The 24,489-nt window shown below is 43.8% G+C and overlaps 1 protein-coding gene across 18 annotated transcripts in view; it reads right to left on the bottom strand.

The window, feature by feature from the left end:
- The window catches only part of MAP2 (microtubule associated protein 2), a 225,961-nt gene that overhangs the window by 66,787 nt on the left and 134,685 nt on the right, over positions 1–24,489 (bottom strand). The window contains exon 1 of one of the 18 annotated variants that reach the window (XM_051623959.1): positions 5,810–5,877. The exons of the other annotated variants lie outside the window; for them this stretch is intronic. The gene's annotated coding sequence lies outside the window, so the exon portion shown is untranslated. Of the gene's footprint in view, positions 1–5,809; positions 5,878–24,489 lie in introns of those variants that run through there. 18 annotated transcript variants of the gene reach the window in all.

The raw sequence follows: 24,489 nt of genomic DNA, 5'->3' as shown, positions 1-24,489 counted from the left end.
ATTACAGTAAAATGTCAGCCCACTAAAAGAGAAGTGAATTGGTCATCATAACAGAACGACACCTTCCCAGGGTGATAAAGGGAAGAATGCCAGCACTACTAAAAGAAGTGAAGCTGCTGCTGCAATCTTCATTGCACTTGCAAAAAGCGGCTGCTCTTCTGCAGGGTGATGTGTCCTCTGCTGCTTGCCACAACAGGAACCACCTCTGAGAACATTCACTGTATTCCTGAACATGTGTGCTACTTCATCCTGTTTATATCCCCTCTTGCTGTTTTGTGAACACTCACATTCATCCCCTTTTGTCCAAAACATCCCATGGGCACCAACTGTTTCCCATACAAGCATTTGCATTCTCTTATGACTATCAATATTTATACATAAATAAAACTAATAATTATTTGTTACTTCGCATGTATTTCACTCCTGTTAATTAGCTCTCGTGTGTCCAAGCCAGGAAAACAAGTCACTGCACAAACCACAGGCTTTGGCTACTTCTCACAGAAAAATGTAGCAATAGCTCCTCAACATGTAAGCCCAGGAAGACAACATATCATAATCCGTGTTTCCATGATCAGGTAACCTCTGGGGCAAAGAGAAAGGCTTGACCTGAGCTAGCTATTTCAAAGTGAAAGCAAGCAGGCCTTTTCCAAAGGTACTTGCCACCTTTTTTTCATCTGGGAGAAAAAAAACCCACACACCTAAAAGAAACCAGCTGAATGCAGTCAACCAGCCACGTATCACAAAGGCAGTCCAGGAAAGAAGGCACAAAACTAGATAGTGTATATGTTCTGCAGGCATTTAACAGAAACTGAACTAACACACCAGAAAAAAAACCCCTCATTTCCACAGAGTCATGCTAGTTTGCAGAAAACATGAGAATAAGCTATTGTTATTTGTCAGGTAATCATTCACAATTGGTAACTCAACCCCCTCCTGATATTATCATTTAATAATAATGGCTTTCAGAGGTACTTTACATCAAAAAAAACAAGGTGAATCATGACAGTTACATTTAATTTGCAACAAATATGTGACTCAAACTGCAGTTCTGCCTCAAAGAGGACTAATAACTCTTTTGCCTCCGGGTGAAACCAAAGTGTTTTGGGCAGTGCAGCTCTGTCTGCTCTCACCCTGACCAAGCACCATTCCCTGAGGATAATTAATTGCATAAAGATTGCAGGAGCAGGTGGAACTTCAAGCCCAGTGTTTTCTCTGAGCTATAATGAACATGGTGGGCTGAGCAGTGCCACAAAGCTTGGTGGCAATGAGACACGCCTCTGTCACCATAGAGACCGCAACCATGCTCCAAATCCTCCTCCTTTGCTCTGATGGGAGACTCATCAGTGGGCTCCTCTGCATACACATCAAGAGCCTTAGTGCAGCCATCTCAAAGCACACTAGAGCTGACGGGGAAATTACAGAGGAGAGAGCCCAAGCTGGGCAAAGACCATCTCCTACGTATCAAACAGGTAACTTGCTGCCTCTAGATCTGTTTCCTGCATGACACTAGAGAACATTTTCTAATCAGAATCTTTCCAAAACATGAGGCCACAAGACAAACACCTTTCTCCATGCTGGAGTGAGCAGCACACATCCAGAGCCACCCACATTTGAGAGCCAAGGACAGAACAGGGTCTGTTTTGGGCAGAAAGGAGACATTCTCATCAATACTTCTGAAAAAGAAATAAAAACAATAAAAAACCAAACCCTACCCCAAGGCTTTCCCCACCAATCCAGCATGCTTTGAACCTGACAGTGACCCCCAGGAGCAGTAAGAACCTGCCTGTGAGCTCCAGCAGCTCAGCCCCTGGGTCACCCACGAGAGGAGCCCAGAACCTCAGCAGGGACAGGGGGGGTTTTGCAAGACCCAAGCATGGGCAATAATGTGGTTCTGAAAATCACGGGGGTGGACTAAAGGGTTATCACCCCACTGCTGCAGTTTGGCAGCTATTATACCTGAAGTGCCCTTCCCTGTTCCAAGCAGACACTCCCAGCTTCACTTGAAGCTCTTGAGGAAGGATATTCACATCCTTACAATGGACTGTGTCACAGAAGTCCTCTGTGTAAGTAACAGAAGTGCTTTTATCTTTAAAAATAAATACAGTGGGCAGGCTTCAATGAGAGCTGTGTGTATCTGGAGGCAGAATTTGGCTCAGTATTTATAATAGATAGTTACAGAGTGAAACATGGATGAATTCATTCTTCACTCTTATTCATCAAGTGCTCTCAGAGTTTATAATGGTAGTAGAAACACATTGAGTGAGTCACACAATCCATCTTTGTACTCAGCAATTTAGCAATGACTATCTGCTGCACGGTGTGATTCATCCACAGCAAAGGTTCCAAACCAGAGTACACAGGTGTGTTTTTTACCATCAGGTTAGTTTTTTTTCACATTTCATTAGCATACGGTGGAATTAAATTAATCAAGGAATTCAAATATTGACACAGAAATACCAAGAGTGGACAAACATTATGGCAGAATTTAAATAGTGGTAAGTATATAAAAAGAAGAAACGTGGAATAGTTTGGACAATCTAGGAAAACACAGTACTTCAGGCAAGCAAAAAGTTGCTCTTTCCACTAAGATTTTCTTATTCTTTGCATAAACTGCAATGAAGGCTTTCAAAACTTATCAGAAAAGAAGGCACAGCCAGTCCTCTCAAACATCATGTTGCTTAGTTAAAAATGAATTTGGATATTTAGGAACCTCTTTTCCCCATCCATTATAGCAGAACCTCAGCATCACAGAATTTGTAGCAGCAATTCTTACTTGTACATCCTCACTGTTTTTCTTGTCCATCAGCTGAAGTTAGTGGTGGTAAGAAGGTGCCGAAGGCATGCGCTGGCCCACAGCATCCATAGGTGAGCAGGAGGACACAGGAAGGGTTGGACCAGGTTCGGTGGCACTGACATCCCCAGATGGCCCCTTGCTCCAAACCCATCATCCTGGTGACACGCCAGTATATCCAGGGGCATGAGCCCAGCCTCAGCAAAGGCTGTGCCAGCTATGTGGCATGGGATTGTGGAAACACTCATCCTGCATTATGCTCCCTATCTTGAAGCCTGATCAATGCCAGCTAAGTAAACTGAGGAACGGGAGAGGGGATGGGAAATGCCCCCTCCTGCTGGAGGGATCAGGAAGGCGCAGTCGTGCACCACAGAGCACATCAGTGATACTGACACAGGTCTCCTGCAGCCTATGCACATCCCTTCCCTAAAAGCTTTCCCTGTCCAGGCTGACATGCAGGATGGTACTGTGATCTTGGCTCCACCGGCAGCCACGAGCAGCAGCGAAGGGACACTTTGCAGACCTTAAATCCATGTCCTTGTAACTCAGGGACGGCATTATGGATCCAAACTGGAAATCCTGTCATCTAAGCTAAAAACTTGTCACAGAAATGATGGTAAAAACAAATTCCCTCATTCTTTTCAGCCATTTGGAAACTACATAGAGACCAAAAAATACCTAAATAACTCAGAACTAACACAAAGGGACAAACCTCATGGGGAACCTGTGGTCCAACTTTGCACTGACCTCCTCCTTTCACAGGCACAGGTACAAATGTTTCTTAATCCATACATTCTTTTCTGTTATACCAGCTTCTATTGCCATGGCTGGGTGCTGTGAACCCGACACACAACAAATGACCCCAGTAATACTGTGTGAGAGCATGACGTGCAAAGCCCGAGATAAGACCGAATTAAACATCCTGCCGTGCTACCTGTCCTTCCTGAGTACATCTCACAGAATCGTCTTAGCATTCTATTATCATTGCCTTTGCATGTAAGCAGATGAGTTTTCTATGAATTTAACTTTTTAAGAGAACAGAATTAGGCCAATACTGGAAGATTTTGCAAATACCCTGCCCTTCTGCTTCATGCCATTTTTTTACCTACTCCTGTGGCTATGAGCCCATTCCCAGTGAAATGAGGCTACATGATTTCAGGGAAGCTAATTCATTAACTCAAAGAAACAGCCACCTGGATACACGGAGGAAGAGCTACAATTCCAGTTCAGAGGAGAGAACAACACCAGAGGTTCCTAAAAGGAGAGGCAACAGACTCTTCCAAACTGAAAAGCAAACTCTGGCAGGGGGCATGGGCAGATCCTGAGCTGAGTTGGAGGGAGAGGGGAGGAGTGGGGAAGTGCTCCCAGTATGGCTTCCCAACGAGCTGGTTTGGCTGAGATGCAGACTCAGCTACCCTGCTCCCACGTCCAGAGCCAGGAGAGGGTGGGATTGCTCCGTGGAGGAAAGCTGGAGTGCAGAGGCATGGCTAGCATGACCTCTGGTACCCAGGGCTTCCATAACTCCTGAATGAGACTGCCTAGTAGAGAATTGTTTATTAAATTTAAGAAATTCAGATAATTTCTTTCAGAGAAAGTAAATTTGAGGTGAGGTACTCATACATTTTTTAAGAGGGCAACAAGACATAGAGATGAACAAAATGAAGATGTCTCTAAATTTAGTTACATTAAAAAAACGAAACAAAATCCTTCTTTAACATAAAAAATACAAGCCATAAGCATTAGTAGGGTTCAATGCAACTTAAACTGGTAAATAACACAACCCAAAAAACCTTTTAATTCATGTCCACATGCCAACTGGCCAGTCTGGATGATGTGTCTGAATATTTAATGTCAGGCACTGTGGATTAAAAGGTCCCAAGGGAATCTGCCAGTAAATTTAACTTACTGACAACTTGTGTCTAGAAGAGCCAAGGAAAGCAGATAGGTATCAGGAGGCCAGAATAGAAACAAGAGACAGAAGGTGGGAAATCTCTGTATGGATGAATTCCAATAACCTCCTGCCATCACCAAAAAGCTCAGCTTGTAGTATGTAATACCCAAACCTTTCTGGTGCTATTGTCTTCCCAGACTCCACATATTTACACAACACAAGGGGTGATTTTGGATGCTGTGAACGCATGGAGAGTTTTGTAACCAAATTCCACCCTTTTATTTCAGTTACCATGCATCTACTCTCAAATTAATTTATTTTTTATGCGAGCAGCGTGCCTCACACTGATCAAAAAGAATCACAGCAAACAGCACGGATGAGGAAAGTCTCACGGTGTCTAGCACGAACATATTAGCTTCCCTCTTACTTGAAATGCTCAGTTGTGGTTCACAAGCTGCTGGATCACTAACAAAAGCTACCACTTTAACCTAAATGTCTAAGTACCACAATTCTAGTAATATGGTATATTATGAGGCAGAATTATGCTTTCTCTCAATTGAAGCCAGTCTTACCCCTCAAGTCTAACAGAGCACAAACAGGTGTCTCTGGCAATTTATAACAAACATGATTTCTTCTTTGTTCACTGTTTGAGTTATTAGCTAGATCTCTCTTTCTAAACAACAGGTGCAAGACTATCCCCTCATACACTACCCTGAATGTTTTAAAAATGCAAGCAGAGTTAATTTCCTCACACTTGCATTAGCATAAAAGGCTATTCCATTTCCACACTGCAAACAGTTCATCAACAGTCACATATTATTTGTAGAAAATCCTTTTGATGGTACAAAAGGGATGAGAACGGATGGTGCCTGGACCAGAAGTTGAACAAAGGAAATTCATCAATGTGGAAAGATCAAGAAAAATTACCACACACACACACCCCTTTCTCCTCAGGCCCAAATGATTTTGTTCCCGATTTCTCTCCCTCCTTCCCCAGAGCGGCACAGGGGGACAGGGTTTTAGAGTCAGTTCACTGTTGCTCCTTCCTCCTCAGGAAGAAGGATTCCTCACAGTCCTTCCCTGCTCCCCCACGGGGTCCCTCCCACGAGAGAGAGTCCTCCACCAACCTCTCCTTCAGGAATCCTTCCCACAAGGTCAGGAGCTGCTCCAGCCTGGGCCTCTCACAGAGTCGCGGGCTGCTTCGAGACCATTCACCTCCCCTGGCGCCGGGGTCTTCCACAGCTTCACAAGCCAAGTTCCCTGGCAGCAAATCCAAGTCCAGTGGCCAAGTTCACCCCTCCTGGCGCCTTCAGGGAATGTTCCACCACCCTCCTCCACGAGTGCAGGGGCACAGCTGTCATCTCGCCTTAGGCTGCAGGGAAACTTCTGCTCGGGTACCTTCTTCCTCACAAACCGCGGCCCCGCTCTGCCTCTCCAGCTCAGCTCTTTTTTTTTTCTACTGACTGCTCCCTCTGCTCAGCTCTTACCTCAGCTCTTTCGTATGTTAATCGCGGAGGCGCATCTATTGTCCCTCTGATGGCTCCTTGGCCGGTTCTGGAGCAGAGGGAGTGTCTCAGCTTCTCACCTGAGCCAGCCCTGGGCCCTTCGCCCTCTCACAGAAATCCCGCCAAAACGCACCAAACCAACCCAGCAGAGCCTGCGGAGGCGGCCGCAGCTGCCCTGCTCGGCAGTGAGCAACGAGCCCTGTGGGGCCAGGCGGCACAGCCAGGGGCTGGGTATGGGAGGGCCGAGATGCAGCACCAGCTGTGTTTCCATCTCTGCTCCGCTCTCATGAGACCTCCCCAGCAGTACTGTGTCCCGTTCTGAAGCTCCCAACACAAGAAGAACATGGAGCTCTTGGAGTGAGTCCAGAGGAGGCCACAAAGATGACCAGAGGGCTGGAGCAGCTCTGCTATGGATACAGGCTGAGAGAGTTGGGGTTGTTCAGCCTGGAGAAGAGAAGGCTCTGAGGAGACTTTATAGCCCCTTCCAGTACCTGAAGTGGTGACAGGAGAGCTGGGGAGGGGCTTTTTGCAAGGACACAGAGGGATACAACACGGCATAATAATGGCTTTAGGTTGGAAGAGGGGAGATTTAGATTAGACATCAGGAAGAAATTCTTTACTGTGGGTGGTGAGACACTGGCACAGGTTACCTAGATAAGTTGTGGTTGCCCCACCCCTGAAAGTGTTCAAGGAGAGATTGGATGGAACTTTGAGCAACCAAGTCTAGTGGGAGGTTTCCCTGCCCGTGCAAGGGGCTTGGAACAAGATGATCTGTAAGGTCCCTTCCAACCCAAACCATTCTGTGATTCTATGATTCATGGCAAGCAGGTCTATCCTGCTGCAGAGTATAGGAACATGTAAACATGAAAATAAGTCCTTCAGCTGCCACTCCTGACCAGCAGAGCTCTTCCTCCCTGGGGAAGATTTATTTTTCTGTGCTACTGGAAAGGAGAGCACCACTGAGCCAACCTGCCATCAGATGCTTCCCTTTTGGGACATAGGAGTCCCTTGCTCCCACGCCCAGGGACTGCATCAACTCGCTCAAACTTCAGAAATCTAAAACCAGGCACCCTGTCTCTTGCAGTGGTGAAATCACAGCACTAGCAGCTTCTGCCTGCAAAAGCAACATCTACCATAGAACTCACTTCTTGCTAGAAGGCTGGAAGAATCCCTGCACACCCCTTCCTGCTTCAACATCACCCTTTTTTGACAAACTATTTCTATCCATAATGCTGCATTTTTACACCATTTACCATTAATCAAACACCCTCACACGCACCCATCTATCAGTAATCTTGATTGCTTCCTGCAGGAGAGAGGAAAGGCATTCTAGCTGGTGAAGGAGATGGTAACCATAACAACAGCACCATGACAACTATAAGTGATATCTGTAGCCAGAAATAAGGCAAAAACTTATTACCAATAAATTTGGTCTGTAATAATAATGGCAAAAGCAATACCAGTCAGTAAAGGTCCCAACACAAAGAAACAAGTCTCTCTGGATGAAACTGCACATGATCCTTTAGCGAATTTTGAGATGAGGCACCATGACAGCCTTGTCTTCTCCTGATCAGCAGAGAAGGCAGTCCCTGCCCAATCCTCCTGCCTAAGGGAGCTCGAGGGATTGAGGACAGAAGGAGTGCTGCTGGGAAGCCACAACATTTCCCGGTAGACAGAAGACTTCCAAATTTCTCAGTGGAGTCTTTTGTTTCCAGGAGACTCATTGAACAAGGATGCGGTTGCTCCCAGGGGAGCACCTCAGAGTCAAACACACCACATGGATTTTTCTACCAAGCACAATTTCAAATGGGCATTGCTTGCCCTCTCAGTGCCCTTGGAGAGGGCACTGCAGTTGGCAGGCTTACTCAAAACACAAGGTTCCACAGTCCTTAGCCAGCAACCATCTAAACAACCCCTGCCAGCCCTGGCAGAGAAAAAGCTTCACCAACACTGGTGGCTACACTGGCCTTGTCACCCTCCATGCAAGTGACACAAAACGTAGAAAAAGCAGCATAAACAAACAGTACCAGCTTCAAGTGCTTGTGCTGATAATAGAGTTATTCCAGGTGTGATCAGACAGGAAAATGTTCAAAGCAGCAGCTCCACTGTATGTCCCTCTCAGGGCTTTCAGGGGGAATTCTGTTCACAGGTTGCTGCACAGGATTGATCCAGGAGGACACAATGAAGTGGTCCTTCCCCATAGGCACCTTCTGCGCAGCTTCCCTCTCCTAACCACCTTGCTTTTCAAAGCACTGGAACAATCTAACTGGAAATTGAAACTTCCTACATGGAATGACTTTGTCCTTCCTACTTTTACAGTCTGTTTTTCTCTGCAAAAAAAAGTAATTATAAAAGATTTCCCCCATGTATTACAAACACAGTTTCAGAGAGCTAGGACAAGCAGAGGAAACCTTTAGTTTAAGGAGATTATTTTAAAGGGAAAAAGAAGGTGAAGACAGCATCCATGAAAAATGTCTCCAATAGAAGAAGCAGCTTTGTTTTTTGTATTTCCCTGGTATCACAGCGGTCACACCAAACCTTGGCAAGAAGAGAGTTGAATATCCACAACACCACCAGAGCCAAACAGGAAGATGGGCTATAAAAGACAAGGATGCTCAAAACACTACTTAAGGGGAAAATTTCTTCATTAGTCAGGGAAGAAGAATACAGTTTGATATTGCAGGCTGGGGAAAAAAAAAAAAAATCACAAAAAAATACTGGAAATGCTCACAAATACACCACACTTAAAGCACTGCTGCTGTCACCATTTCCTAACTTGGGCCAGCTGAAACCTTGTCAGAAACAAACACTAGCTGGCTAATTAAAGCGAACACTGGATGACTGGTTCTCTTCCCCACTGCCACTTCCATTATAATTTTTAGTGCTTATAAAAGAGCCAAAACCAATTCATCTTCTGCTTATTTAATGCACATGTACAGAAGGCTATGGCAGCACACACTCCCCAGTTTACAATCATCTAATTCTTAGACTCATCTTTTCAAGCCTATTTGATGGAGTGCCAGTCAAAGTGGGTATTTGCCACAGGGACTGCAGATAGGCTACACAGCTTTGAGCTTCCTTTGCTCTCAAGTCACACTAATCCTTACTTGTATTTGCATGGGGTCTGGTAAAGGTAGCCCACAAAAAGCCTGGAGTGAAATTTTGCAGGATTTTTTTCCCCCACACTGACTTTGCTAAGACACACTGATTGGATGTTTGTATCTTGTCTCTCAAGAGGCTCCATAATGGCTGACAGCTCACATTAGGAAGTGAGGAATTAATTAATTATGCTAATATGTTACTTGCATGTTCTCCACATAGGATAGGCCTATGCTTGTACCAACTTCAGTAGAGCTAGTCTGCCTGCAGGCAAGGCAAACTGGACCACTTAGCACAGAGGTGCTACAAACTTCATTGCTGAGCAAAAACACACAACAAAATCTCACGTATCCAGTACAAGTACTTTAACTACACTGGTGCATCTTTTCCTTCTCTGTGTACATCCCATCACTTACTTCTTCCAGTTTCTCCAGTATCTCATAAAATATGACACATTTTCATGCCATCTTAACTTTGCTCAGTAAGCTTTTAATTAGGAAAAAAAAAACCTTGCTGCCTCTAGAAATGTGTTTGCATTTTTTGATTTTTCAAAGGTCTTACCTAACTTTTAAAAATAAGTCCACCTCTGCTACAGTAGTATCTTTGAAAATACCCAGATGCTATCTTTAGGGGCATCATAACGTCACCTGCCACAAATGGTAAAAACCATGTCCTGGGCTAATTTCTGGCAGATTCTTCTCTGTAAATACATGGAGGAGAACCAGCCTACAGCAAGAATCTGGAATGCAGCATTTGTACCTCACTTCAGTTCTCTATGCTCTTCCCAGGGCCATGGACCCCATCAAAGGGGTAGGTCAGTAACTCTAGGGGTGGACCTCCAACTTCCCACCCCAACTTGCCTATGTGTTTATATATATGCTGAAGTAAAGAGACACAGGAAATTATTCCACAACTGAACAAGAAATACAAAGATGCTCATGTGAAAATGAGGTATGGAGGTGCTGCTCAAGTTTGTTTGGTTAAAAAAAACATGCACACAGAAAAAATGTTTCTCCCCAGGTCAAGGGCAGCAGATTATTCCTTTGCTGAGAATGGTTTTAGTTTCAGTTTTAAATACTCAGTCAGACTAGGCAATCATGCCAGGCAGACAGTGGAAGCAGGAGCATCTTACTAACAAAAACATTGTTTATTCATGCTGAAAAAGAGCATCAGACAGAAGAATGCTTGTTCTGAAGTCCCTCTATCCAGACTCACTTAAGCATCTTTGACTCTTAGTTTCGTGGTCAGAAAACCTTAGAGCCAGAGGCCCAGGAACCCATTACAGCCAAGAGAAGCCAATGCTTTTAACTGCAGCACGAAACAGCTAACTGTAAGTAAATAAACGGAAATAAGGAGACAAAGGGTTAGAAACCTGATTGGGAAAGAGGTTCCTTGCAAAGTCTGCCTGCCTCTATATTTACAGCAAACTTGGAATGGATTAGCTAGTGCTAGAATTTTCTTCTCTAGGGAATACCCAAGCAGTGACTGTTATGCTGCAAAACCTTGGTCCTACTGAAGTTGTAGGATTATTTCATCCCTTCATATTATTTTCTAACTAAAGATGTTCCAGAAAACAACTTCTTTTAACTTAAATATACCTTCATGCTTGTACAACTTCAAAACACCCACATTCAGCCACCTACTTGTATGACCCATGACTGCATACCCAGGCAAATAAAATAATCTCTCCCTACCTGGGAATGAAATACCCAGAAATCTTTTCCACTCTTAAATGCCAAGTAAAATCACAATTTTGGGGATACAATTTTATCATGTGCTAGCTTTTGCCTGCCAAATGTTTACTCAACAAACCCTCCTGCCCACCAAAGAAATGGAATCCAGCAGCCACTCCCCCAGCCTGCTCAGGGCACAGGAGCAGGGGGGCAGGCAGGACAGAGACAGTAGCAAAGGAACCTGAAGCTTCTGGAGTTGATTTTGCAGGCCCTTGCTTTCAGAGGAAGTTTTTCCTTCAAAACGGCTTCAACTAAGATCTTAGGATGTGCACTAAAACAGAAAGAGGAATTTATGTGCCCTAGCTTGTATTTTAACTACAGTGATTCATTTAAAGTTTAATTCCTTGTTTGTTTGTTTTAAGAAAATGAAGGTATCTAAAGTGTGAGGAGGAACAAATCGACTGCATTATTTAGCCTTTCTGAAATCTTCATTGCAGCACTTTCTGTCACAGGAAAGACCTATTTAGAGACTTCTTCCCTCACCATGTTCCCATGGGTGTGTGCAATCACCTGATTCTCACTACGGGTTGGGGTTAACCTTGTTCTGCTGCCACTCCTTCCCACCCTGTGCAAAGGGGCTGATGTATGTAGGTGAAGCCAGTGGTGTTCTCCTGGGATAAGATGGAGAATGAATGAGGCTTTTTCAGGAAGTGAGGAACAAGACTAGGGCCAGAAAGGAGGGGAAGCTAAAAAAGTTGTGCTGGATAAAGAATGTATATGTCAAGAATATTAAGATGTGACTGACAAACAAATTCAGTAACTGAGGAAAAAGTCTGGAAAAAACCCAAGCCATGGGGATGAATGTATGTTGCTTAAATGCAAAAAGACAGTTGGAGGAAGGAGGCAAGCTAGGATTTGCCATCTCCAATCAAACCATCCAGTTTAGACTCCTGCCACAAGAAGTGCCAGCACGACCCACTCCACATGAGGAGGTGAGAAGCTCTACAGAGCTCTGGCCTCACATCAGGGTGTTCTCAATGTATAATATCTCCAACTGGTGACACAGACCTACTGATTTCCATTGGAGCCAGGTGCCTACATGTCTATGAGGATCCAGATCATCAATACAAACTGTGCATACAGAAAATACCCCCAGGTGACTCTCTGGACAAGAGAAGTGAGCTGTGTCCTTCCATGGACTGTGTCAGAGATTTCCATTAAAAGGACAACAAGACACGAAAAGCACAACAAGATCTAGGACATGCAGAGAACTGATGAAAACAGAGAATTCACACGTTAATTTATGTGTTCAGGCACTTCTCATGTCTTTTCTGAGAGGTAACCAGGATCCAATATATGATTCATCTTTAATTTCTCTGTATTTTTTCTTTTGCAAAGACTTTTCAGCAGCCCTAATACTGATGTTGGTTTAGGGTGCTGTAGCAGAATGCTCCATCTCTCAATATGTCTGCCTCAGTTTCCCTCTATGATTCAATTGCTTAATGTCTCTCAATTTTACAGCCCCAGGCCTGGAGTAGAAAGCTTTCCCATGGGAAAGGAAAGGGCCTAGCAAACTCTGGGCTGGTAACAACCTACCTTGAAAGTACAGAGGGCCAAGCTGATGTTCATAACATCAGCTGCTCTCCAGTGTTGAAGAACACGAAGCCCAGCCTACTCACAACTAGACCCAAATTGGAGACAAAACCAGAACAAACAGATAAACAAGAGTCTGCTTGATAAGAAAAGGGCCTTCCTGGGTTTTTCCACTGTTTTCCTTTTATTCTCCAATGAGAGATTTTGGAGGTACAGCTAAATAGTTAAATGACAGCAGTCAATCCACTTTATTCTAGAAAAGCCTGGTCCCATCTTTGATCAAGACATTTCCAATACACTTTCCCAGGAGGGATGCTGGGCCTTCTCCTCTCCAGCAGGGACACCTGCCAGAGAGATTCATTCTTGAGAATTAAGATCCACCCAGGAACACCCAGCTGCGTCCGGGCAAGGGTGAGAGATAGCAGCTCCCTTATTGTCTTAAGCAATCTTTCATGGTTAAGTTTTAAATTTTAAGATTGTAGAACCCTTTAAAAGTTGATAATTAATGTTCTAGGTCTAGCACAAAAATTGGTAATAATTAAATTGCCAACATTTTCATGGTTAACCTTTATTGTTTGACCCAACTACTAATAGCATATTTTATTATTAAGATGCCTTTTGCATTCTAACCTGAACTTCTGTTCCGATCTCCCAGTTTCCCCACAATTTGACTATGCTTGTGCCTTCTACTTTAAAACAGTTAAGACCCCGGTGCTGTTTGCAATAAATCTTGTTCTGTGCATCTACATCTTGTCTGCTATCTCGCCCCATTCAGGACAGATGCCTGGAAGCATCAGATATCAATCACAAACAAAATACAGTAGAGCTGGAAAGGCACTGAGAGCTCACTGAGGATGATCAAAGACCTGGAGAAGCTTCTGTGCGAGGAATGACTAAACAGGCTATGGCTCTTCATCCCAGGAAAGCAGGGAAGGGGAGAGACATTTGTAAAAATATGCACAGCATGGAGAAGCACAGAGGAGAAAACAATCTTTCTCTCCATAAAGTGCTATGGTACATCAAACAGAGCTTGCTGGTGGCAGGCTCTCTGCAAAGGAACAGGGATTCTTCCCACTGCAGGGAATTCCTGCAGGAGGTGGTGTGTGATAAATGTCCACACAGGTTCAAAAGGCAACTGCTGAATTTTTCTTTCATTATTTGCCCATGGTTTCTCAATTTGAGAGCCTTTTCTGGGACAGGAATGCATTTACCACATAAGTAACATCTAGATCTAATGTGGCTTGGAGGCCCTCGGTGCTATTAAAATACTGACATTAAACAATTGTGTGGTTTCCTGTCACCAATTTTATAGGTGACCCCTCCCCATCAAGTATGATGGAATGTCACAGCTCCTGCTAAGCATCACAAGGCTTAACAAACTCTAAATGAAAATACACTGTATGGCACAGACTGTATTTTGCTGTAAATGAAAAGCACCTATCGCACAGCTCTGATGGTTTGATAATCCTCTAACTGAAACCCGACACTGCATTCCAGACACGTCTTCTTCCATATCCCTCTGCTGATGCAGCAAAAACAGGCTCTGCAGACTATGTCCTGCCACTTGCGTGGAGCTGGGTTACCAGATGAAGCAAGAGGGTGCTGATTTTCAACCTGTTCTGAAGAATCAACTTGACTACCTCATGCTAAAAATCTGCAGGCAGCACATGGTGACACTGAGGTAACAAAAGGGTTGGGGAGATCAACAGGAAGATCAGCTGAGAAAAACATTCTGGGTTAGGGTGATGCTGAAGAGAAAAAGCACAGGAGCAGCTATGAAGACAGATGGCCCTTCCAGAAGGACTTGGTTACGCATCTAGAGATGCCACTTGTAAGAGGTCTCATGAGATATGTAAATGTTTTATAGATGAGATGCTTGAAGCTGCAACAGCATAAGCAAAGTCTTGTATGTTTTCCTTCTTCATTTAGGGCAAGCAGTCTGAAACACATGCCCCACTACTGACCTCATGTCCGACCCAGAGGGGCTGTCTCTGGTTGAAAAGATGATTCATTCACTCTGCTAGAAGGGCTGAATGAATAGGCAGTATTCAGACCACAGAACACTTATCACTTGGGATTCCCTCAAAATTTAGGTCTGACATGACTGGGTCAGTAACCACGCGCTTTTGTTTCTAGCTCCTTGAACAGGAACGTCTCTTTGCATCCTTCAGTGGTTCCCACAAATCAGGTCGATTTTTATGGCTTGCTAATTATTACTGCTAGACTTCTGCCAGGCTTCAGGATGAAAAGAAGTGTATTTCTGAAAGCTCAGGGCACAAAACTTACAGAATAAATCACTGTCTGTCTGGCAGCGACAAAACCCAGCCATGGCAACCACTTAAATATACACATCTGGATAGTGCTGAACTTTATTTGTTTAGGGATAGAAAGTTTTGTTCTGTTTTCATTGACAGAGCATATTAAAGACTGCCAAAAATGCAAAAAGAGAAAAAGAAGTGTCACAAACTGGATTTTGTCTAGAGGTGCATCAGCATACATCACACATACAAAGCTATCTGAAGTGACACCAAGGTTGCAAGGTTACACCTCAGGAGTATGGCTGTGAAAGAAATGAGAGTTGACTGCATTGTAACTGGGTCCCCTTATGCATATGTACTAAGCTACTGCCTAATTCAATAAACATATTTTATTCTTCCCATTCCCTCTGCCTAGATTAGCCCAGTCTCCACTGCATCAGCTTTCTATCCTAAGCCCAAGCACTGTCCCTTTGGGCTTCAGTCTCTCACCCAGAGCCTGTCCATTATTTGCTGACCAGACCACAGTTTTAACCACTGCAAACTTTGAAAGCTTTATCTTCCTCATACCAATGTACACTTTCAGATCCTCTCCCACAGGCTTCATCCCATGCAGCACTTTACTTGTTCCTATTCCTCTATTAACTTCCATTTTTCCTTCCTGATCTTCTCATCTTGTCCCCCTCTACAACTTGCCTCCAGCCTCACCTTTGCACATGCATCCTTCATCAGAGCTGTCTCTGCCCTTGACTCTCTCCTTCCACAAATTCTTGGCCATGTCTTCTAACTTTGGTTGCCTTTGCATTTTTAGAAGTGCAGACTTCCTCCTCTCCCAGAGACTATAAGTGAAGGAGAGGCAGCTTATCCTTTTTAATCTGCTCACAATGATATGATTTATATGATATGATAGATTATATATGATGTGACATGACATGACAGAAATTGGGCTGGTCAGCCTAAGGGAGGCTGGAAGCAACAGAGCCTCCAACAAGTCTCTCCTGACACTCAGCAAACTTCCAAAAGATATGTTATCCTCTCCTCAACAACAAGGATGCTAAAGAACTCCATGGACAAGACCAAATCTGGCTTCCTCAACCCAGCCAGTAAAGGGCAGCTTGGGCCAAAATGTGTGTAAGAAAGCAAGATGACCCTGTTGGCAGAGAGGAAAATTGCAGCCTAAAGCACAAGACTTTTGGCAAAGTGGCAAGAGAAATCACCTGAGCTGGCAAGTCACCTCAGCTGGCACCCTCATAACACCGTGACCAGCAAATGGGCCATGTGTGAAGGCACGTCCATGTTACGTGCAGAGATGCACTAGCAAGTGAGATTGTTGTATTCACAGTGATGGGGAGTGATGCACTGGAAGTGCAGCAGGCCTGAGTCTGACAGTTGGATTTGAAGCACAGGGTACAAAGAAATCTGGGAAGACTTTTCCAGACAGGCAGACAACCCTTTTCTGTATATCCTGAAACAAAGTATAGGTTCCATCTGGGGAAGGCATAAGAGCTCCCAACAAAGGCATCTCCAAAGCTCTGCTATACCCTCTTTGTCAGCTGAGAGCTGCTTGACATTCGGGTCTGTCCTCTATTCCTGCCCAAACTCCTGCTGCTGCCAGAGTAGCTCCAGGGAAGAGCCAGCTTGGATCCTGGGGCTGCAATGGGAACGGTTTTGGACTCCCTGCGTCCCTTTTGCTGAGGGCAGTGAAGCATTCATGCCTTCCGTTGTGGATCCCATAATCTCAGATCCTTTCCTCTGGTGCTGCCATCACCACGTATCTGAGCCGCAGCCACCCTCCCCAGGCAGGTGCCCGTCTTCCAAAGGGGCACACCATGCTCAGGCCTCCCCCACATCTCTTCTCTTAGCGACCTCGTGCTGACTAACAGGCAGCAAGGTATTTGTCCCAGATCCTGTGTCAAAGGTGCCAAGGAGCTGAATTTACTCAGTCTGGACTCTGAACTGAGCTTTGCCTTGGCCAGAACCCAGGTTGTAGCCCATTAAGTCCTACTCAGGTTCCTCACAGCCTGTGGGATAGACCACATTCAGAACAGCAGGGCACCTTGTTCTCAAGTCCAGACACTTCCTTATCTCCAAAATGTTCTGACAAGATAAAACCCCATTACTTTCTCTGCACTTAGATGTACACCATGTGGAACTAAAGAGCCCCCACATCAAATGCTGGGCAGTCCTACAAAACTGTGAAGAACGTACCCATAAAGAAACGGGCACTAAATTCAGTAAGACACAAATGAACTGCCCCAGCACCAGGGTGTCCCTCTTCAGTCTCATTCCTTTCTCATACCCTCTATGGGCACAAGAGAAGATGTGCCTCAGCGCACAGCCCATGCCTAGCCCTGTGCTAATCTCTGAAATGCCCCCGTGGCCAGTGCTAAATGCTCACAGATGAAAATACTGGTTCAGGCACTAGGAATCCCTGATCACTTTAAAGACTGAGAAGGCCTCTTCCCACCCCACACTTGATTTTTGCACTGTATTAGGCTGAGCTTGCATTTGGGGACATTTTTCCAGGGTACAGTATCAAGGTATTTTTCAGCATCACTGAGGACCCCACGTATACACTGTCAAGAACAGAGACATGAAGAAAACCTCTTTTTTAACACAATACTTACGTATCGTAATAACGAGGACTCTGATGCTCTCCGTTTAGCTGGTACCAGTTTGAAGAATTTTACATGAGTGAGGCTGCAGCATAATAAAATAAAACCCTAAAGCTCCTTTTCCTGAAGCACTACTACGATCAAACCCTACAGATATTTTCAGTGAGGATTTACTTTGGCACTTTGTCAGTGCTCTCTAGGAATACTACAATAGTCAGGAGATTTTTCTTGAAGAAAACTTTTACTTGTGCTTCAAAGAGGCACCTTGTTTGATACAGAAGGATTTGATGTTGGAGGATACTCTAAAACTGCAATCGTCAACACATTTAATTTTTCTTTAAATTTCTGAACATTTTAGAGGGGCTTTACTTGGTGAAGTGGGAATTGCAACATCAGTCTAATAAAGACTACAATATCTACATCGTTATATTTGACATAAAGCCCATGATCAAGTGCAAAAAATTTCCATTTAAAAGATAGAGTTGATATTTCAAACATCAACCATTCAAATGGTATGCTGCTTTGAAGAAGATAACGTGCTTTACTTTGTTGTACTGCTTCCTAGGAGCATTGCTCATATCCATTTGCCACTGCTGAAATGAGGGTGATATATTTACTTTTTCCACAGCAAGAAATTACTATGGAGACATGTTTTTAAATGAAAGGCTTCTTTCTATCATTATTAAATGAATGTAAGGGTGACAGGAAGTTACTGTACAATCACTTATCTCCATATAGCTAATATTTCCTCTTATAAAACCCAACGTGGTTCTGTTTTCTTTGGCTCTTGACCTCTTTCTGCTTTCTCTGCTGGTTTGTCTGTTCAGAATCCCAGAATGTCTTAATATTAAAGATTTCCAGAATCAGTGGGGAGATTTATGAACACTGCCCAATGTTCTCCTTATCTCACCAGAACAATCTTCCACAGCAAGAAAGGCACAAAAAGAGTTCAGGTTAGAGAGGATCAGTACAGCATTCAGTCTTCTGCTCAAATTCTCGGACCAGTTCTCAGTCAGTGGTATCAGAAATACCCTGAAAACAGTCAGAGGTGTGAGAAATACTCTGAAGACATGGTTTTAAGCCACTTCTCACTTCTGCTTTTCTTCAAAATCCAGATAAGAAAATTATTTGCAGCTTAATTCCTAACATTATTTCTCCATTTCAGCAACTGCTGAACAAGGAAGTTAGAAGATCACACAAAAGGGGGCAGCAGCGAAGCCCTCTGCTGCAGCCATGCTACAAAATACATGAAGGTCCTGTACTGTCCCATCTCTGCAAAGCTTTGGGTAGTGTTTATGCAAGGCCAAATCAGACAGGAGAGGGCACAACTAGACTTTTATACACTAAAATGATAACCAATCCCTTTGCATCTTGGCTTTGCATCGCGTCTAAGCATCCAACATGTTCTTGAGGAGGAGGAAGAGCAGTGCAGTCCAGCTTTGCTGAAAAGCAGATTGGTACCTGTGTGGAAGACTAGGGAGACAAGGAGAGATTTCTTCCCCATGGCTGGGATGTTTCTGTCCTTTCCCAACCCCTAACTGCAGCATTCTGTCTTACTGGCAATCCTGGTATTTCTGTAAATCCTGCTTTCAACACTTTCCTGAAGGTGGGGGCTTGGTCTTACTGACAGAGCCAGACACATCTATGCTAGGAGGTCAACAATCCCTAACATACAGCTCATGAGACAAGGTTGTGGTTCTTCTGCAGGTAAGCTAGGCAAGGACACTTGAGGTGTTACAGTGTTAAATCCTACACTGTTAATCTCCTTAGGCAGACTGTAGTAAAAAAATAAATAAAATTAAAAAAATAACATAATTGGAACATCATTTCCATGCATAAAGAGCAGGAAATAGCCAATACATGTACTCCTTGTAAATCAACTTCTTCCTCAGCAGTTAAGAGTGAGGTGTATCTTCTATCTTCTGCCACCCTCAGAGGATTACTGACTTGCACTCCCTCTTTCACTGCCTATCTGCAGAACTGCAAATATATTGGAGGATAAACTCATTAAGTGAATTCATAACACAGAAAGCATCAAACACAATTGCACATGGCAAAGCAACGGACCATCTAGTGATCAGGCACGACTGCCTGATTTCGATGAGTTAGCATGTTTTAGCCGTGTGCTGCTTTCAAGATCTAGTCAGTAACAGAAAGTGAAGCAATCCATTCAGATCCTTCCTAATTTCATTTTAACCCCTTCTTGCTGCTCTTCTCTGCATCTGTTCATACATAGAGAAATAAATGCCAACTCTATCATAGAGCATTCCACAGTTTCTCGTGCATTTTCTTCAATGCTTTGGTGGGGGCTCATGTTCGCGATAGTGAATCAAAACCTCTGCCAATAAAACTACCTCTCCCAGAAATTACAAATGTGACATAACGTGATGTCAGGATACAGCTAAAAGAACGAAAAAGCAGCATAAGGAGCACATTACACATTACTTGGGTTGCACCCTCTTTACAGAAAAGACAACAATAGAACCTGCTAAAAAGATGACGGAGATTTTCCGCATTCAGCAACACCTCTTTCCATTATACTTCCCTTGTCATCTCTGCACCAGAAACACTGAAATAACCAGCATCACTGCAGTTGTAATGACTTAACACCCACCTCAAGCACATATAGAAAAAAAAACACCCTGATTTTGTAGGCTTCAGTGCTTTTAAATTATGTTTGTTACCATGAGAACTTGATTAAAATGCCACCCACAAGCTTCCAGAAAGGGGGAAACAACAACAACAACAACAACACCCTACTTCTAATCAGTGGTAGCACACTTGCTGCATTGCAGCATTTTCATAAGCTCCACAACCTTCTGCAGTAAGAGGCAGTGGAGATGCCCAGATTATGTATTTTGCTGAATACTTTATTCTGGAAAAACTGTAGCTGACAGTAGGGCTGTCATCCAGTGCTACTACGCAATATTCCATTTGAGGAAGATGAAGCAGACGTACATGTTCTGCACCACGTTACAAGCTTGAGTTGAGAACTAGATCATGATGTGTATGTGCAAGGCGGGGGCAACTCCAACAGCCACTCAGGACAAAAACTTATTTTTGGTTATATCTGAGATAAATCAAAGCTATGAAACACTCTGGTTTCTTCAGTTTATGCATGTGCTATCTTTGTAAATATAGGTTAGCTTTATGATACATATTTCTGGAAATTAAAATAATTTATATTTGCATCAATTTTGGATTCATGGCTATGGCCACTGCATTACTGCAGTCTGTTTAGGAGGCAGAATTTGCAGAACAGGCACCCCAAGCCTGCAGCCACTTCAAACCACTCCAAAGCATTTAATTAGCAGTGTGGCTAAATCAAGAGCCAGTAATGAACTGCAGAAAGGAGGTTGTTCAGCTCTGGATGTGCTAAATGCTGCAGCTGATGCAGACTATACGAACAGCATGCAGCCAGTGGTGGGCTAGGAATTGGGAAGAGTTTCACACCGCTGACCAGAATAACTTACTAGCCACTTACTCAAGGAGTCATCTCACACAGGCCCCTCTTTGAAAAGACATTTCTACTCATCCACAGGAGGGAAACTGCCACTATTGTATTTAGGAGACTGGCCAGACTGCATCCCATTTCAGGTGAGAACAGAATTAATTTCTCCATGAAAGGTCCATCAGCCTCTCGAGGACACCATCCATGCCAGAACATGAGGTATCCTGTAGACTAGAAATGCATCAGCTCTAAGAGGGGAAAAAAAAAAATCTATCAGCCAGAGAAGGATGGCATGCAGCACACCAGAAACCCTGGCTACCATCTTTTTAAGAGGGAAATGGAAACTGAGCTGAAAGATGGGGAAAAAATAGACCTCTGATAGGTTGAGTCGAATAGGCAGGTCTCCCAGTTCTTCACCTGCTTCTTTATACAACGCTAGTAGTTGGTCAATCCATTTTCAATGTTATGTGTAAATGTGTGAATTTGTGGCTGTACCTTCCACCTGCCATGAGCTAAGCATCACAGAGGATAAAGCATTCTTTACCAGAGGAGGTAACAAATCTATGAACCAGCAGCAGGGGACACCCTAAAAGATGGTGGTGTCCCATTTAGATTACTTGGGCTGCAGGGGGACATAACACCACACAGGCCAGGGGAAGCACAGATGTCTTCCAGTAACACTAGAGGCTCTCAGCCATGCAGTAAAACACAAGTGTCCTTGCTTGAACTTACAAGGTCAGACAGGGAGTGTGTCATACCTCCTAATAGGCAAGATCATAAAGGAGATTTTTTTTTAATCACTGTCAGTTGATTTTTTGGGGAAGAATCCTACAAGGCATCCATTACAAATTATTTCAGTGAGGTCAAGAGAACCACCCTGACTTACCCAGCTCCAAATCTGGCACCCACTTACTGCCTGGAGCTCCCATGCCACTTTCTGCTCCCACACATGTACAGGACTGGTTTCCATCAACTTCCATGGGATACATACACCATGCAGGCAAAACATGAGCAAAGCTTGCCCTTATATACACAAAAGACAATGGAGATACCATGGCTGAGGATGCAACATAGGGCAAAGAGGGACACACAGAGCAACCAGAATGGCAAGTAGCCACAGCTGAGCTCTTTCCAACTTGCTTTCAGACCCAGGATGCACAACGCTGTGGATGTGCCAGTTTAGGTCAGCTCAGACAGCCCCTTGGCTCAGTGGTATCATTCCTCTGTTTGGTTTTTTTTTCCTCCTCTCCTTCTCTCTTTCCTTCAGCTAATTGCAGTGAATCTGGGATCATGCCCCCAAACGGTTGCAAAGAGAGGAAGAAGAATGTTGCAATCATCCAAACCTGTCAGTGACGAAAAAACAAAAATTCTCTCTGTTGTGTTCAAGGAAAATATTAGCCTATTCTTCATAGACATGGATTTTCCAGATTAATAACATTAGCAATTATAAGGTACTTTAAATAACGAGATTTCCCTTTTCTTATCTATAGACTGCTGAGACTGTTACTGTTTCACCTCTTCTCTGGATTATTGTTCATTTATTATTCGCTGGCAATTTATCTCCTTCCATTAGGCATTAGCTGCATGGCATTTGCTTAAATTGGCCAAAGGATGAAGAAATTCATGTACTGATTTAAGTGCCTTCAAGTTTATCTCACTCAAATAGAGTTTTTTCTTCCTTCTACCACTGTGGTATAATATAGATATTTCTGTAACCACAAGGATCTTTCAAAAGGCAGGTTAAGGCACCGAGATGCAACATCAGAGTTCAGTCCAGGGCTCTGCTGTTTACTTGTTCCATGACCTTGAACTTTTGAATAAAATAATCCTCTGCCTCAGTTCTCCCAGATATAAAACACAGATTATAAAGTTTATGCTGTTTGTAACTTGCCTATTCAGGCTGCAAACGCCTCAGAGCAAGGGGCTGCCTCTTCCTATATGTGTGAGAACACTCTGGCTCCCAACTAAAGCCTCCAGATCCAGCATTCAGCAAGTCTTGCTCAAGGAAGGACATTTACCAGACACAGCATCTGCCTGGAGGCACACAACACACTTACTCAGCCACAAAAAGGAGACTCAAAAGGAGAGAACTGCAACACTGGCCACTGACACTAGAGCCTGAGTTGCTTCTCTAGCAGGTTGGGGAAGCAGAGGGATACAAGATTCCCTGTGCCTGCTTGACAGCTCTGGGGACAGAGGCAGTCCTGAGCTTTGGCTGTCTAACAGCTCTGGCCCCTGGGAGCCCAAAGCTCAGCCAAGGCCCTAGGCCCTGTTGAAAGGGTTGCTGGTCTCTTAAAACTCTCAGTGATCAGCTGAGACTATCAAGAGTGGCCGTGCTTGGAAATATGTATGTGAAGTCTCTGATGAAGGTTGCAAACCACAAACTACATTAAGGGTGCCCTGCTGTCGATGTTAGCATAAAAAAATATATATATAAAAATGCAGCTTCTTATTTCACCTCCATAAGGCTGCTGGCCTGACCAACTGGTCTGCCTCTAAATTACTTAATTTTTTTTCAGAATCTCTCTACCACTTCATCACTTTTTCCTCCAGGGATCTATATAAAGCTTTCTGCATTTCTTTTGATGGATGCTCATTTCTAAAAATACTTTTACAAAGAAACGCCTTTGGTAGCAATTAAAAATGTGATACAATGTAGTGCCAGAATCCACTTCAGAAAACATAAATCACAAGGTATGCATCAAGTCCCTGATACCAACCTGCCTCCACAACTACATAACAGGTCCTTAAAATTTCTCCCTGACATTAAACGAGTATTGTCAGCCCCCTACTTGATTCTGCCCATTAACTCAGCTGAAGATGTGTGAATGCACAAGCAATCCAAAAATACTTGCTCCCTAATTCTCTTGTTATGTTTGTGCTCTGGTTTCCTGTCTCTGCCTGTCTGCTGTGTCTATCCACATCCATAATTGTGAATCACACTGGCCAATTTCTATCATGTTTGACAGAAGATACTAATCTCCTACCTAGCACCTTAGGAAATCCACAGATGGGCGGAGGAGAGAGAAGATATTAATGCCTCTATGAAGGGAAATACAAGGAGAAGAGCTCAGCCCTCATTCCTTCTGTTTGGCAGTGTCCTGGTGTTCTAATCAGTAGCTGTGGAGCTCACATGCAGCCATGGCATATGCTGCTTGCAGCCCAATTAACTGTCTAAGCAAAGACAGGTAAGGGACCAAACAGGTGCTGGTAAACCTACAGTAGAAGGTCACTGCAGAGAGGACTGTTGTGTTGCTGAGAAAATGATATGTGGAACTCAAATTAAGTCAGGAGACCCCAAAGGTCCAAGAAGTAAATGGAGATAATTTGGTGAGGAATCAGAAAAAACACAGGAAAAGAGAGCTGTGGATGCCGGGAAGATCCAAATGCTGCGGGTATGAAGGATCACAAGAGGGAGTGTGATTCTTTCAAAGAAAACCAAGGGAATGAGAAAACTAGAGGTACTAGCTCTTGTCATCTTAATTTGGTGGTTTCATTTCTAGCTGAAGCCAGTTATCTAAACATTCAGAACCTGGGAAAAAAAGGGTCAGGGAGATCTGTTTACATTTTAAGGCCAACATTTAGATTAATTTTTTAATGGAGCTGAACTATTATG

This window comes from Apus apus, chromosome 6 (assembly GCF_020740795.1).
Source record: "Apus apus isolate bApuApu2 chromosome 6, bApuApu2.pri.cur, whole genome shotgun sequence".
NCBI classification, from domain to species: Eukaryota; Metazoa; Chordata; class Aves; order Apodiformes; family Apodidae; genus Apus; species Apus apus.
This window is presented reverse-complemented; position numbering and strand designations above follow the sequence as displayed.